The following is a 17,554-nucleotide window of genomic DNA, read 5'->3' as shown; positions in this document are numbered from 1 at the left end:
CATGTCGCATCAGCAATACCTGCGGTTTGCTATTGGCAACCTACATTTTCAATTCCAGGCCTTAACTATTGATCTGACCACGGCTCCGAGAATCTTCACCAAGGTCATGGCGGTCATGATGGCTATGCTCCGCCGTCAGGGTATCAGGATCCTGCCTTATCTGGATGACTTATTGATCCTGGCGAACTCTCCAGAGGTTCTCCTCCGTCATCTGGGACTGACAGTCCAATTCCTGCAAGCCCACGGGAGGCTCATCAACTGGAAGAAATCCTCACTGGTCCCTGCTCAGAGCATGGCGCACATGGGGGCATTATTGGGCACCCACAACCAATGGTTGTTCTTGTCTCCAGAGAAAGTCCTGGAACTTCAGACAAGATGAGATGCTTCCTATCTCGCCCACGTGTGTCGATACACTTGGTGATGCAAGTACTTGGCCTCATGATGTCGGCTTAAGACATGGTGGAGTATACTCAATTTCATTCCCACCCTCTGCAGAGGTTAATCCTTTCCAAATGGGATGGCCTGCCTCACCGGATCAGGACTCACATGATCTCCTTAACTCCGGAGGTTCGCCTGTCACTGACCTGGTGGCTACAGGACCAGCAATTGAGCAGGGGTCATCCCTTCTGGGTTTCCAACTGGGTCCTTCTAACGACGGATGCCAGTCTGTGGGATTGGGGCGCGGTGTTCGAGCAACACTCTCTTCAGGGTCGATGGACCAGGGAGGAATCTCTCCTGATAAGCATTCTGCAGTTGCGGGCAGTGTTCAATGCTTTGAAACTGGCCCTGCCTCTGGTACAGAACAGGCCTGTTCAAGTACAGTCGGACAACGCCACCACGCTGGCGTACGTAAATCATCAAGATGGCACTCGAAGCCGCATGGCAATGATGGAAGTGTCAAAGATTCTTCTATGGGCGGAACGCAATCTGCCAGCCATATCGGCAGTGTTCATTCCAGGGGTCCTCAACTGGTAAGCGGACTTCCTCAGTCGTCAGGACGTACACGCCGGAGAGTGGAGCTTTCATCCAGAAGTTTTTCAACTCCTTGTGGACAATTGGAGCCTACCAGATGTAGACCTGATGGCGTCTCAACATAATCACAAGGTTCCGGTCTTCGGAGCAAGGACAAGGGATCCTCAAGCAGCGTTCGTGGATGCCCTGGCAATTCCATGGAACTTTCGGCTGCCATATGTGTTCTCTCCAGTGTCACTCCTGCCCAGGGTAATAAGGAAATTCAAGCAAGAAGGAGGATTACTACTTCTAATCGCCCAGGCGGCATTGGTTCTCAGACCTGCAGGGTCTTTCGATAGAGCGTCCTCTTCTACCTCCGCAACGCCCAGACCTCCTCGGTCAGGGCCCTTGTGTCTACCAGGATCTGGCCCAACTGGCTTTGACGTCATACAAAGGAAAAAATACCAGAGCTGGCTGCTCATGTATTAGAAGGAAGTAAAGTTAAAAATTCTGAAGGCTTGTATAAAATAGAACATTTATTAATACCACATAGTAAATTGACCATATGATTAAATAAAATTAAAACACATAAAAGCCTGTATCTATGAATTTCCACACTACTGGCTATGGAGCACTCAGAGAGGACCAATGTCACTGGATATGACCATCATTAATCGGTAGTTTTGCGTATATCCGATAATTGGCAATCATGAGGTTGTTACCAGTGTTCCAAATGCAGATACCGTCCACCTCAAATATCCCTGGAGAAGTAGTGTTGTGTGTCCTTAGGGTATCGGACAAATCCAGGAAGGTGAAAGCTGCAGTGGAGACTCCAGTCTTTTTGCAAAGGAGTGACCAATGGATGCCAGTATAGTAGTGGATGACAGTGGCAGGCTGAACGGCTCAACGCGTTTCGCTGGTTTATATGTTCCAGCTTCCTCAGGAGCAAGTATGGCTTTGACGGCATGGCTCTTGAAGCTTCAGTTCTGAGTGCCAAGGGATTTTCTGAGGCGGTCATTCAAACTATGTTGAAAGCCCGCAAACCGGCTTCGGCTCAGATTTATTATAGGGTCTGTAATTCTTACTTCACCTGGTGTGCGGCTAAGAATTATGATGCATATAAGTTCAGTATTGCCACACTTTTAACTTTTCTGCAACAGGGCCTGGACTTCGTCTGGCCTCCCACAAGGTTCCTATTTCGGCCTTGTCGGTGTGGTTTCAGAGAAAAATTGTGACTCTGCCTGACGTTCATACTTTCACTCAGGGTGTTTTACGGATTCAACCTCCCTATGTTCCTCCTGTGCCTCCTTGGGATTTGTTGGTTGTTCCGGATTCCCTACAAGAGTCTGCATTTGAACCTCTTAAGTCTGTGGACCTTAAGTGGCTTACTCTTAAGGTCTTCTTTTTGCTGGCTATTGCCTCTGCTAGACGGGTTTCCGACTTGGGTGCCTTGTCCTGTCAGTCATCCTTTCTGATTTTTCACCGTGACCGGGCGGTTCTTAGAACTCGCCCTGGTTATCTGCCTAAGGTGGTGTCATCTTTCCACCTTAACCAAGAGATTGTGGTTCTGGCCTTTGCCTCTCCTGGTTTGTCCTCCAAAGAGCGGTCTTTGGATGTGGTATGGGCTCTCCGTATTTATGTGAAGAAAACAGCTTCGCTTAGGAGATCTGATTCTCTCTTTGTTCTTTTTGGTTTTCACAAACATGGCTGGCCTGCTAATAAGCAGACATGCTTATGCACAGGCTGGACTTCCAGCTCCTGCTACCATCAAAGGCCATTCTACTCGGTCTGTTGGACCTTCTTGGGCGGCCCGCCGCAGGGAACATGTTCATAAGGTTCTATGCCTTCGATACTTCCACCTCCCAGGATGCCTCCTTTGGACGCCGGGTTCTTGTGCCCGCTACAGTGCGTCCCCTCCCATGAGGAACTGCTTTAGGACATCCCAGATGTAATTCCCTGTGGAATCACAGTGTACCCCGCTGCAGTAAAGGAGAGTTATAGTAAGAACTTACCTTTGTTAAATCTCTTTCTGCGAGGTACACTGGATTCCACAGTGTGCCCACCCTGACACACATAGCTTCTTTGGGTTTGTATGACATTAGCCACTGGTACCAGGGGCGTCTCTAGAGAGGAGGGGACCCATGTGCAAACTACGTGTGTGGGCCCCCTCCTCTCCCGTATCCGTCACGCCGTTGCTCGCGCTCTGAGTGCTGTAGACTCTGGCACAGTGCCGGAGTCTACAGCGCATGCGCAGAACTCCGAAAAATGGCCACTGCACATGCGCTGTAGACTCTGGCACTATGCCAGAGTCTCTAGTGGTTGGTGAGCTAGCAGTGGCGCGACGGCTATGGGAGAGGCCCACACACGGTCAGCAATGGACTCCGGAAAGGTAAGTATAGGAGAAATGGGTGCGGTGTGGGCCCCCTCAGGACTCAGGAGCCCGTGTGCACCGCACACACTGCACCCATTATAGAAACGCCAATGGCTGGTACCTTCTCCTGTTGTGAGAATGTAGTTGTATGTGTTAGGCGCCGGGGTCCGCTTGTCTGCGCGGCCCGGCGCCTAGCAACTAGAGACGCCGTGCGTGTACAGCCGCCGGCTCCCTAGCAACGCTAGACGCCGGGCGCGCTGAGCCGCACGGACCCTAGCAACGGGGACGCCACTGGCGGACCGCGTTCCCCGTTGCTAGGCTTTAGGAAATTAAGATATTCACCTGCTCTCTGGCCGTGCAGCAAGGCAGCTGCACGGCATTTATTCTAATCAGCCTTTAGCAGCTGATTGGAGGACTCCTTGTTAAATACACTCCCAGGGCTTCTCACAGACGCCGGTAATAGCTTCCTGCATGCTGCCTTTGTTTGCTGAGAGTCTGTTTCCAGTCCTGCTGTATCCGGTCATTCCAGTCCTCAGAAGTCCGGTATTCGGGAGTTGTCATCTCATCCCAAGAGGTCGTTTGGTTCCCTGGAGTCCTGACTGATCACCGTTTTATATCCAGTGGTGTTCGTGAGTTGCGGCTCTGCCGTGTGTTGCGGCTCAGCCGCTTTACCTTTTATATTTTGTCTTTGGAGCATTTGCGGAGGGTTCCGCTTCCACAAGTCCTCTCTGGTACTCGGCGGTGCCGGGTAGGAGAATTGGACAAGTGGATATTTTGGTTGTCCTTTTCCCTGGCGGTTTCTCCGCACATATTATAGTTTTGAGTTTGCTTAGCCCCTGGCCTGGTTGTTTAGTTAGAGGGCCTCTTGTTATCACCCTGTCTCGGGTTTCCCTTTGTCTCTCATTAAGACCGGGGGGCATCGAAGTTGGGCAGACATAATCCGCCCTTCAAACGCGGCTGCCAAGGGCTCAAGAAACCATAGTCTCGCAGGGGATTTCTGACAACACGGGTGAGACAACAGAGTTAGGGCGTCAGGGGCTATTTTCCTGTCCTGCTCCCTTCCCCAGCATTCCGTTCCAGTGCTCCGGTCCTTGCCATAAGATCTCCTCTGACCAGAGTGCTGGAATCATAACATTATTACCGGCCAAACCAAAACTTAAAATTAAACGGGGTTTAATTTTTTCTCATTCAGTTTTGTGAGAGTTTATCGGCCTCATGAATCCAACAGGTTTAGGGCCAAATCCTGGTCAGCTCTTAGTCAGCCAGATTCAAGAACTTACTCAGATGGTTCAGGATCTTTCTCTTCGGGTGAAGTCGCAGGAAGATCTTTTGCGAGCTTCCCCAAGGGTAGTCCCTGAACCAAAGATGCATTTGCCTGACCGTTTTTCTGGTGATAGAAAAGAGTTTTTTAATTTTAAAGAATCCTGTAAACTTTATTTTCGTTTAAGACCGACTTCCTCGGGTACTGAATCTCAGCGGGTCGGGATTATTATTTCTTTGCTCCAGGGGGATCCTCAGACCTGGGCATTTGGTTTAAGAGCAGAGGATCCGGCATTGTTGTCAGTTGACGCTTTTTTTTAGTCTTTAGGGCTCTTGTATGATGACCCTGATAGAGAGGCGTCCGCTGAAAGTCAGTTGCGCGCTCTCAGACAGGGTAGAAATCCTGCGGAGGTTTATTGTACGGAGTTTCGCCGTTGGTCGAACGACTGTGGCTGGAATGACCCAGCCCTGCGCAGTCAGTTTCGCCTCGGCTTATCAGAGTCTATAAAAGACAGTCTCCTTCAGTACCCCGCTCCTGAGACTCTCGATAAACTCATGGAGCTTTCTATTAAGATTAATCGTCGTCTCAGAGAGCGGAGGGCTGAAAAAGGAGCACCTGTAAGGTCAAGTCCGTGTGTATATTCCATTCCTGAAGACGTAGAGGAGCCCATGCAGATGGGTCTCTCCCGGCTGTCTCCTGAAGAAAGAGCCAGAAGGCAAAATTCTGGTCTTTGTCTGTACTGTGGGGGTAAGGGACATTTTGCTCGTAATTGTCCGAACAAGTCGGGAAACGCTTTGACCAGGTGAATTGTGAGGGGGTTCACCTAGGTCTGCAGCTTATCTCCTCGAATAACTCCCTTTTAGTCCCAGTTAAAGTTTCCTTTGGCAGCCTCAGTTCTTCGTTGTCGGCTTTTGTTGACAGTGGAGCTGCAGGAAACTTTATGGATTTAACTTGGGCTAAGGCCTTAGGCATTCCTCAGTTACCTTTGGGTAGGTGTGTCACCATGCATGGCTTAGATGGGTGTCCGCTGTCTAATGGGATTATTTCTCTCCATACAGGGGCGGATCCAGAAAAAAATTACAGGGGGGGCACCATAAGGGGCGTGGCTTTGTTGGAATGGGTGTGGCTTCGTTTGAATGGGCGTGGTATTGCAGGAAAAGACTACCTTATACCCCAGTTTTGCAACCTGCACGCCCAGACGTTGGCCACCACAGGAAAGAAAAATAATCCTGATTCATGCCCCTTACATTATTTGTCATTTTTCCTCCTTATAGTAATGCCCAGTATACATTATTCCACATACTGCAATGGCCCTTAGACATTATTCCACACACAATAATGCACGTGACACAATATGCACACACTGTAATGCCCCAGACACATTATGCCACACACCGTAATGCCTGTGACACATTATGACAGGAATCGCAATGCCCGTTATACATTATGCTACACACTGCACTGCCCCTGATACATTATAGCACATACAATGTCTGTGACACATTATGCCACACACTGCAATGACCTTGAGACATTATACCACAATGCCCGTGATATAGTATACCATACACCGTAATGCCTGTGACACATACCGCAATGCCCGTTATACCCTATGCCACACACCGCAATGCCCGTTATATGTTATGCCACACTGCAATGACCCTGAGACATTATACCACATACCACAATGCCCGTGATATAGTATACCACACACCGTAATGCCTGACACATTATGACACACACCGCAATGTCCGTGATACATTATGCCACACACTGCAATGACCCTGAGACATTATACCACATATCACAATGCCAGCGATATAGTATACCATACACCGTAATGCCTGTGACACATTATGACACACACCGCAATGTCCGTGATACATTATGCCACACACCGTAATGCCCATTACACATTAAGTCCTACAGTAAGGCTTCTAATTACTTTTCAAATACCTGCTCGTTGTCAGGGGTTTCATGCACTGGGTGTCATGCTCGTTGCCAGGGGTTTCATGCTCTTGGTTCCATGCACGGTGCCAGGGGTTTTCATGCTCAGGGTGTCATGCTCGTTGCCAGGGGTTTCATGCACTGGGTGTCATGCTCGTTGCCAGGGGTTTCATGCACTGGGTGTCATGCTCGTTGCCAGGGGTTTCATGCACTGGGTGTCATGCTCGTTGCTAGGAGGTAGTCCTTGTTGCTAGGGCTGTGCTCCCAGTGCCACATATGTCCCCAGTGCCAGATATTCCCCCACGGTGCCAGGTACTCACATGCCCCCAGTGCCAAATATAGCCCCCCCCATGTGTGCCAGGTACACATATACCCCCAGTGCCAGATATTCCCCGACAGTGCCACATATGCCCCCAGTGCCAGATATCGCCCCCCCCAGTGCTATATATGCCCCCAGTGCCACATATGCCCCCAGTGCCAGATATCCCCCCCCCCAGTGCCACATATGCCCCCAGTGCCAGATATTCCCCCCCCCCCCAGTGCCATATATGCCCCCAGGGCCAGATATTCCCCCCAGTGCCATATATGTCCCCAGTGCCAGATATTCCCCCCCCCCTCCCTGCCAAATATGCCCCCAGTGCCAGATATTCCCTCCCCAGTGCCATATATGCCCCCAGTGCCAGATATTCCCCCCAGTGCCATATATGTCCCCAGTGCCAGATATTCTCCCCCCCCCCCTCCCTGCCAAATATGCCCCCAGTGCCAGATATTCCCCCCCAGTGCGTCCTCCCCCCCCCCTTCCTCCGCCGCCGCCGCTCCCCCCGCTCCCCTGCTGTTAGGAGGGACACGGAGGGCACAGTGCACGCCTCTCCTGTGTCCCTCCTGTGTCTCCGGCGGCCGCGGGTCACTGTAATAAAGGAAGTGCTCACGAACGGCACTTCCTTCATGAGACCAGCGGCCGCCGGAGACCCAGGAGGGACACAGGAGAGGCGCGCACTGTGCCCTCCGTGTCCCTCCTAACAGCAGGGGAGGAAACGAGACCGCAGACTGACATGCGGACGCTCGTCCGCATGTCAGTCTGCACTAAAAATGACAGGGGGGGCACGTGCCTTGGTGCCCCCCCCTAAATCCGCCACTGTCTCCATACACCCCCTGTACTACTTACAGTAGGAGCTCTACATTCCGAGAAAATCGAGTTCTTTCTTACACATTGCCCAGCAGTTCCAGTTGTTCTGGGTCACCCTTGGCTGGCCTTTCATAATCCCACCATTGATTGGCGGTCGGGGGAGATTTCACAATGGGGTACTTTTTGTGATAAGGAATGTATCACGTTTCCAGTCAGAGTAGCAGCTATCATTCCAGAACTCATTCCGGTGGAATACCAGGAGTTTGCTGATGTTTTCTCCAAAGGCAATGCGGACATTCTGCCTCCCCATCGGCCTTATGATTGTGCTATTGAGTTAATTCCTGGTGCCGCATTGCCAAAGGGAAGATTATATGCATTATCCGGGCCAGAAACTGCGGCTATGAATGATTATGTAAAGGAGAGCCTTGAGAAAGGATTTATTAGACCATCAAAATCTCCTTTAAGTGCAGGCTTCTTCTTTGTGGAGAAAAAGGATGGCTCGCTTAGACCTTGCATTGATTTTAGAGCCCTGAATAAGATCTCAGTTAAAAACACCTATCCTTTGCCGTTGATTTCTGTACTCTTTGATCAGTTACGTTCTGCTGTGATTTTTTCTAAAATTGACCTTAGAGGAGCGTACAACCTCATCCGAATTAAATCTGGAGATGAGTGGAAAACGGCCTTCAGTACTCAGTCGGGTCACTACGAATAACTGGTGATGCCGTTCGGCCTGTCCAATGCTCCGGCAGTTTTTCAAGACCTCATTAACGATGTGCTCCGTGACTTCCTAGGGAAATTCGTGGTCGTTTACTTAGACGACATCCTGATTTTTTCTGAATCAATGGAACAACATGTTACCCAGGTGCGTCTGGTTCTTCAAAAGTTACGTGAGAATCATTTATATGCCAAGCTGGAGAAGTGTGAGTTTCATGTCACGGAAGTATCTTTTTTAGGGTACATAATTTCCCCTCAGGGATTTTCCATGGAACCAAAGAAACTCCAGGCCATCCTTAGTTGGGCGCAACCCACCAATTTAAAAGCAATTCAGCGCTTTTTAGGGTTTGCGAATTATTATAGGAGGTTCATTCGTTCTTTTTCTGACCTGGTTGCTCCCATTGTAGCTCTGACAAAGAAAGGAGCAGATCCTACCAACTGGTCGCGTGAAGCTGAGTTGTCCTTCCGGGCCTTGAAACAAGCCTTTGTCTCGGCTCCAGTCCTCAGACATCCTAATCCGGAATTGCCCTTTGTGGTGGAGGTTGATGCCTCGGAGGTTGGAGTGGGGGCTATCCTTTCTCAAAAGGATCCGGAGTCTCTGGAGTTACATCCTTGTGCCTTTATGTCCAGGAAATTCTCCTCCGCTGAATCCAACTATGACGTTGGTAATCGGGAGTTACTGGCGGTAAAGTGGGCTTTCGAGGAGTGGAGGCATTGGCTGGAGGGAGCAAAACATACTATTTCGGTATTGACTGACCATAAGAACCTGCAATACATTGAATCGGCTAAGCGGCTTAATGCCCGGCAGGCACGTTGGGCATTATTTTTTACGCGTTTCAAATTTATAATCACTTTCAGGCCTGGTTCCAAGAATACTAAGGCTGATGCCCTGTCACGTAGCTTTCTTCCGGTTCACAATAACAATCCTGTTACCCCCATACTTCCATCTTCGGTCATCTGGGCGGGCCTCACACAAGATTTATTTACCCAGTTAAAACAGCTTCAACACCAAGCTCCTAGAATTACTCCTGCTGGTCGTCTTTACGTCCCTTAGTTTTTGAGAGCTACTGTTTTAACGGAATTCCATGATAACAAAGTTTCAGGGCATCCAGGAGTCTCTAAGACATTGGAGTTAGTCTCTCGCTCAGTATGGTGGCCTGGTCTTTCTAAAGACGTCAAGGAATTTGTTTATTCATGTCAGGTTTGTGCACAGCATAAGGTTCCCCGTTCCTTGCCCATCGGGCAACTTATGCCCTTAAATGTTCCTCTCAGGCCGTGGTCTCATATTTCCATGGATTTTGTGGTTGACCTTCCCCTTTCAGCCGGATTCCGAGTCATATGGGTGGTAGTGGACCGTTTTAGTAAAATGGCTCATTTTATTGCTCTTCCCCGATTGCCTTCTGCCCAAGGGTTGGCAGTTTTGTTTCTCCGCCATGTATTCAGGCTTCATGGGTTGCCTACTGATATTGTTTCTGATCGGGGTCCACAATTCATCGCACAATTCTGGAAATGTTTTTGTGCCTCATTGAAGATGAAATTGTCATTAACATCCGGTTACCACCCACAATCCAACGGGCAAACCGAACGAGTTAACCAATCATTGAAACAATATTTGCGCTTGTATTCAGCCAAACTCCAGAATGATTGGTCCGAGTTTCTTCCGTTGGCTGAATTTGCTTACAATAATTCTTGTCATTCCTCCACTAAAGAGTCTCCATTCTTTTCAGTTTTTGGTTTTCACCCCAGAGCTAATTCTTTTTTTCATCATTCCTCAGTCTCCTCGCTAACCTTAACCTCCCATCTCAGAGCCATTTGGAAAAAGGTGCACCTTGCTCTCAGAAAAGCGGCCTTTCGAGAGAAGAAATTTTCTGACAGGCTCCGACGTCCTTGCACTTTTAAGGTGGGAGATAGGGTGTGGTTGTCGAATCGCAACATCAGGCTTCGACAATCCTCGGCTAGACTGGGACCCAAATTTATTGGGCCATTTCTTATTATTAAAAGAGTCAACCCAGTTGCCTTTCGGTTACGTTTACCAAGATCTCTCAGGATTGGAAATACGTTTCATTGTTCCCTGTTGAAAGAATACGTTTCTTCCAGTAGATTTCCTCGGAAGATCTCTCAGGGTAGATCTCCAGTGGATGTACAGGGACAACAGGAGTTCTTGGTAGAGAAGGTTCTCGATTCCAAATTGTCCCGGGTTCGGCTGTATTTTCTAGTTCACTGGAAAGGCTATGGTCCGAAGGAAAGGTCTTGGGTCCTGGATAAGGATCTTCATGCCCCGAGGCTCAAGAGGGCATTTTTTCGGGAATTTCCTCAGAAACCTGGCTTTAGGGGTTCCTTGACCCCTCCTCAAGGGGGGGGGGGTACTGTTAGGCGCCGGGGTCCGCTTGTCTGCGCGGCCCGGCGCCTAGCAACTAGAGACGCCGGGCGCGTACAGCCGCCGGCTCCCTAGCAACGCTAGACGCCGGGCACGCTGAGCCGCACGGACCCTAGCAACGGGGACGCCACTGGCGGACCGCGTTCCCCGTTGCTAGGCTTTAGGAAATTAAGATATTCACCTGCTACCTGGCCGTGCAGCAAGGCAGCTGCACGGCATTTATTCTAATCAGCCTTTAGCAGCTGATTGGAGGACTCCTTGTTAAATACACTCCCAGGGCTTCTCACAGACGCCGGTAATAGCTTCCTGCATGCTGCCTTTGTTTGCTGAGAGTCTGTTTCCAGTCCTGCTGTATCCGGTCATTCCAGTCCTCAGAAGTCCGGTATTCGGGAGTTGTCATCTCATCCCAAGAGGTCGTTTGGTTCCCTGGAGTCCTGACTGATCACCGTTTTATATCCAGTGGTGTTCGTGAGTTGCGGCTCTGCCGTGTGTTGCGGCTCAGCCGCTTTACCTTTTATATTTTGTCTTTGGAGCATTTGCGGAGGGTTCCGCTTCCACAAGTCCTCTCTGGTACTCGGCGGTGCCGGGTAGGAGAATTGGACAAGTGGATATTTTGGTTGTCCTTTTCCCTGGCGGTTTCTCCGCACATATTATAGTTTTGAGTTTGCTTAGCCCCTGGCCTGGTTGTTTAGTTAGAGGGCCTCTTGTTATCACCCTGTCTCGGGTTTCCCTTTGTCTCTCATTAAGACTGGGGGGCATCGAAGTTGGGCAGACATAATCCGCCCTTCAAACACGGCTGCCAAGGGCTCAAGAAACCATAGTCTTGCAGGGGATTTCTGACAACACGGGTGAGACAACAGAGTTAGGGCATCAGGGGCTATTTTCCTGTCCTGCTCCCTTCCCCAGCATTCCGTTCCAGTGCTCCGGTCCTTGCCATAAGATCTCCTCTGACCAGAGTGCTGGAATCATAACAGTATGTGGCTACTAACTGTTGTCTCTCTTACCTGCTACTGCATTGGACTGGTTAACAAAACTGAGCTCCAGTGCCTGGAGGCGGGGATATAGAGGAGGCAGCGCTATGCATCCTGGGAACAATCAAAACTTTTAGCCTGTTGGTGCCTCGGCTCAAGATCCAACTGTACACCCCAATTTAATTCCCTGTGGAATCCAGTGTACCTCGCAGAAAGAGATTTATCAAAGGTAAGTTCTTACCATAAATCTCCTTATAAAAGCCAAAACAAATGAAACAGGAGACATATGTCAGGAGAAGGGGACAGCCAGTAAAGACAAAAGGTGCCTGGAACTCAGACTCTTCTGCTCATACTGGGAGTGTGAAGCTGTGCTATGACATAGCCAAGTGCAACACTAACATTGTGATCACGGTGGCTGAGGAGTTGGGTGGGCCGGTAGGTACCGGGGAGAGGAGGAGGGGAAGGGGGGCATGGCCACCAGAGGCAGTGGCGTAACTACTGCCCCCGAAGCCCTCGCGGTGGCTTGGGGGCGAGGGGCTGCGGGGGCGCCACTGACTTAGAACAGATTGACATGCGGACGAGCGTCCGCATGTCAATCTGCAGGTCTCCTTCCCTCCGCTGCTGAACGGAGGGACACGGAGCGCACAGCGCGCGCCCCCTGTGTCCCTCCCTGGCTCTCCGGCTGTCTAATAAAGGAAGTGCCGGTTCCTGAGCTCTGATTGGCTCACGAACCGGCACTTCCTTTATTAGACAGCCGGAGAGCCAGGAGGGACACTGGAGAGGCGCGCGCTGTGCGCTCCGTGTCCCTCCAACACAAAGGAGGGGAGGGGGAGAGCAGGCACTGTGGGGGAATATCTGGCACTGGGGGAATATACCTGGCACTGTGGGGGAATATCTGGCACTGGGGGGGCATATAGCTGGCACTGTGGGGGACTATCTGGCACTGGGGGCATATACCTGGCACTGTGGGGGAATATCTGGCACTGGGGGCATATACCTGGCACTGTGGGGGAATATCTGCCACTGGGGGAATATACCTTGCACTGTGGGGGAATATCTGGCACTGGGGGGCATATAGCTGGCACTGTGGGGGACTATCTGGCACTGGGGGCATATACCTGGCACTGTGGGGGAATATCTGGCACTGGGGGCATATACCTGGCACTGTGGGGGAATATCTGCCACTGGGGGAATATACCTGGCACTGTGGGGGAATATCTGGCACTGGGGGGCATATAGCTGGCACTATGGGGGACTATCTGGCACTGGGGGCATATACCTGGCACTGTGGGGGAATATCTGGCACTGGGGGCATATACCTGGCACTGTGGGGGAATATCTGGCACTGGGGGCATATACCTGGCACTGGGGGAATATCTGGCACTGGGGGCATATACCTCGCACTGTGGGGGAATATCTGGCACTGGGGGGAGCAGGCAGTGAGGGGGCATATGTGGCACTGTGGGGGAATATCTGGCACTGGGGGCATATACCTGGCACTATGGGGGAATATCTGGCACTGGGGGAATATACCTGGCACTGTGTGGGAATATCTGGCACTGGGAGCATATGTGGCACTGGGAGCACGGCCCTAGCAACAAGCACTACCCCCTAGCAATGAGCATGACACCCAGTGCACGAAACCCCTGGCAACGAGCATGACACCCAGTGCATGAAACCCCTGGCAACGAGCATGACACCCAGTGCATGAAACCCCTGGCAACGAGCATGACACCCTGAGCATGAAAACCCCTGGCACCGTGCATGGAACCAAGAGCATGAAACCCCTGGCAATGAGCAGGTAATTTAAAAGTAATTAGAAGCCTTACTGTAGAACTTAATGTGTAATGGGCATTACGGTGTGTAGCATAATGTATCACGAACATTGTGGTGTGTGTCATAATGTGTCAGGCATTACGGTGTGTTGTATACTATATCACGGGCATTGTGGTATGTGGTATAATGTCTCGGGGTCATTTCGGTGTGGCATAATGTATAACGGGCATTGCGGTATGTGTCATACTGTGTCACAGATACGGTGTGTAGCATAATGTATAACGGGCATTGCGATTCCTGTCATAATGTGTCAAAGGCATTACGGTGTGTGGCATAATGTGTCGAGGGCATTACAGTGTGTGCATATTGTGTCATGTGCATTGATGTGTGTGGCATAATGGCTAAGGCCATTGCAGTATGTGGCATAATGTATACTGAGCATTACAATAAGGAGGAAAAATGACAAATAATGTAAGGGGCATGAATCAGGATTATTTTTCTTTCCTGTGGTGGCTAACGTCTGGGCGTGCAGGTTGCAAAACTGGGGCATAAGGTAGTCTTTTCCTGCAATGCCACGCCCCTTTACGTGAAGCCACGCCCATTTCAGCGAAGTCACACCCCTTTTTGGCGGCACGCGCCTAAGGCGCGCGCATATTTGTCCCTTTCCTAGTGCCAATTAATGGGGCTATGGGGGGGGGGGTGCTGGCGCCGAAGAATTTTTTGGCTTGGGGGAGAAAAATTTCTAGTTACGCCACTGACCAGAGGTAGTGTCTTTATGCCCCATCATGGAGTAATTCCCTGTCAAAGTCAGAAAAATATCACGCTACACACTGCCATATTTGCACCTCATGCGAGTGCCTGTTGCACGTTCATGAGCCCTGCCGTGCGTGCGCATACTCGCCGCTGCGGGCACCCGCAGGCGCGCGGTGTGCGCATTTACGGTAAAGTTTATGTGCGTCTAGCGGGCGACTCGTTCGTTACATATTTTAACTATATAATGTATTTTGTAGATCATGGTCCCCTTGATAGATTCTGAAAGTTTAGTTAATATAGCATGTTCATGGACAAAGAGATCCCTCTTTGTTTGATACGAAGGGTCAGACATGGGTCATACAGTGGTGTTTAGTATCCATCGGAAGAGTATTTAATTAGCAATATTCCGGTGTTGGTTTGAAGCAGATTAATCGCTCGTGCGAATAGTTATGGACATAAGAAGTTTATGTACTTTTACTATTATTTGCACTTACTTATCCATGCGGCGGGAAACCTAGTTTCCCACCCACCTGAGCAGTTGGAAATGGTCTCAGCCCACCTGTATGAATCAACCTATGACCTTTTGTTATAATACAAAGACGAATTCCTGTGTCCAATGAACAATGAGATTGTAGGGACCATTGAATTGTATTGTGTGTGGGGCATAAATAGACAAGCCGATCATATCCAGCTCACTCTCTTCAACGGTTCTCATTGCTGATAATCGGGAGCTGGATATCGAGGCGCATGCGATCGTTCCCCTTGTGCGTAAGTTTTCTCCGCAATCATATTGTCTTTATTGTTATTGTGAGCCATATCTCTCTCTCTCTCTCTCTCTCTCTCTCATATCTCTCTCTCTCTCTCTCTCTCTCCTCCTCTTTCTCTCTCATTTTCCCTTAAACGTAATTGTATTGTATTGTATTTCCTGTGTAGTTATCTGGTTAGTTAGTCTATGTTATATTGTAGTGTATGACTTGTATTGTATTATTCTTTTCAAGTATAACATTCATATAAGGCGTTAGACCCTAAGCCCGGTATTTGTGTATTTCTTATAGTGTTAAGTATTCTCAGAGCGTCGGTGACGCTCGAACAGCTTTTGAGTTAATAAGGTTACACTGTGTTGCATCTACACTCTATCATTTCACTAAGGTTTTCCTGTATAATACATTGTTCATGGTTTACATATAAAGGTTTAACATTGTGAGCTTCAGCGCCGCTGGTGATCTCCTCGTGGTCCCGAGCGTTCGCTACGCTATAGCGAACCATTACGTTAGTCGGCAGCCAATAGCGTGCCTGTCTGTGATCTCTTGGCCGTGAGCGAACGTGACGCTTGAGCGTCTCGACTACGGCTAAGCGATCGTTACGCAACGTGCGTACCCTTACGGTATTCCATACGTCAATAGCGTACAGTGTTCTTAGACCTCTTAAAGGGTTTTAAGTAAGATAAATATTTAGCTTTATCAATTGGCGGCTCGTCCGTCCTTCACATATCTGCACTAGGTAATTTCAGCAGACGTTATCCATCAGCAAAGGGCGGGAGGTCATATTCCTCGTAGTGCTGTCTGGATAAGCGTCTACTTTGCTTAGTAAAGGGTGCTGAGGGAATCCGGAACCGGAGGTAAGAACAACACGCTAGTGTCTTTTAAAACTGTTTATTTCTGTCTTGCGTACGCACACACGCATATCTGCATTTCTTTTATTCGTGTATTTTCATATATCACTCTCCTGTTTGCCATTTTATAATTGATAAACGTGCTAAGAGAGATTTGTCGCTATTTCATAGTTAAAGTGTAAAAGTAATACATTAAGGGATAAAGTGCAAAGCACGCACGCAGCTCTACCTAAAGATACAAGGAGAGATTGGTGTGGTGTTCGGTAGATGATCAAGGATCATCTACATTGATAAACGTGTAAATTGTGTTACGGTGGATATTTGCTTTGCGTACACGTGTCTCTAACAAAGGGTGAGACTCGCGTACGCAACTCAAAGGCCGACGCACGCAGCGTATATTACGTAACGGAGCGTCCGGATACGCCCACGTAACTCAAATCACACACTAGTGTTATTGTAACAGGCGAAAAGGTGGCAACGCGATAAATAGCGCAAGTCTATTTTAGTGTCCGAAATTTAGACTAACAGATCCTTCTCCAAATTTACAACACATCTGGTCTAAAGGAAAGAAAATTTCTGCGCAGAAATAGAAATAGAAACAAAAGTGTACATGTGATGAGTGAGTGTTTTGTATATATAAGTTTATACAATTTTTGAGGTTGAACCACAAGAAGTCGAGTTCTCGCAGGGTACATGCATGTAAGTGACGTACATGGTGGCTAGGGAGGCATCCCTTGTTAAACATAGAATCTGAGCATTAGAGTATAGCAGACCAGGAGGTCACACTGTAGCACAGACCAGGAGGTCCAGAACAGACCAGGAGGTCCAGGTACAGCAGACAAGGAAGTCCGCTATAAATAGAGAAAAGAGCACAACCCAGGGGGTTGGTGCAGAACCCATATAGGCCATTAAAGCTCATGCTGAAGGAATTCGCAGCCGAAATTTTCGATTCCACTGGTCGCTCTGCACATAAGATTAGTTGCTTATGTGCTGAACGATTGTACCGCACGTAATTGTGTGCATTAGTTAAATCTGACCAGTACCATTTGTGTACGAAACGGGTCATAAATACTATTTGTACATTCTGACGTGATTTGTGTAATTTTTTATTTTCTAAAGGGAAGTTCGCTGGTCACTCAGGAATTATCCAACAACCAACAGTTACTGGAAAGGGTTAATGCTCTGCGGATCACACTCACATGTTCCAGTAAACAAAGGTTCATAGGGGCCCTGGGTCGAGTACGCCAGCACTAGGGCAGTGTGTAGGTCGTATTGGTCGGCGTGGGCGAGTGAGTGGGGTACTCGGTAAACCGCCACCGTCAGCCTATCTTGAACATTTTGGTTTTTGTAAGGGTTGGCTGAAGAAAGCAACGCCTACAGGTATGGGGGCCAATTGTTCAGGTAGGGGGCGATCAACCTCGGTTCGGGTTGATTCAGTAAACCGACCAGTCGGGTCGGCAAGGTACGTAATGTGTGAAAAATACGGTTCACACACAGAGGTTTTATGTGATGAATGGGAGAGAATGACGGTACATGACGGGGAGAAGTTCCCAAGAGTAGGCAGCTTTAGCCCAGAAGTGTTACAAAATCTAAGGAGGAGGATATGTCTCATTAAATCAACAAAGAGACGAATCAAACATTATGATTATTTGCAGTTATGGCAACAGGAGGGTGAAATACAGAGAGGATTGGCTC

Source organism: Pseudophryne corroboree, chromosome 9, assembly GCF_028390025.1.
Source record: "Pseudophryne corroboree isolate aPseCor3 chromosome 9, aPseCor3.hap2, whole genome shotgun sequence".
In the NCBI taxonomy this organism is placed as follows: domain Eukaryota; kingdom Metazoa; phylum Chordata; class Amphibia; order Anura; family Myobatrachidae; genus Pseudophryne; species Pseudophryne corroboree.
This window is presented reverse-complemented; position numbering follows the sequence as displayed.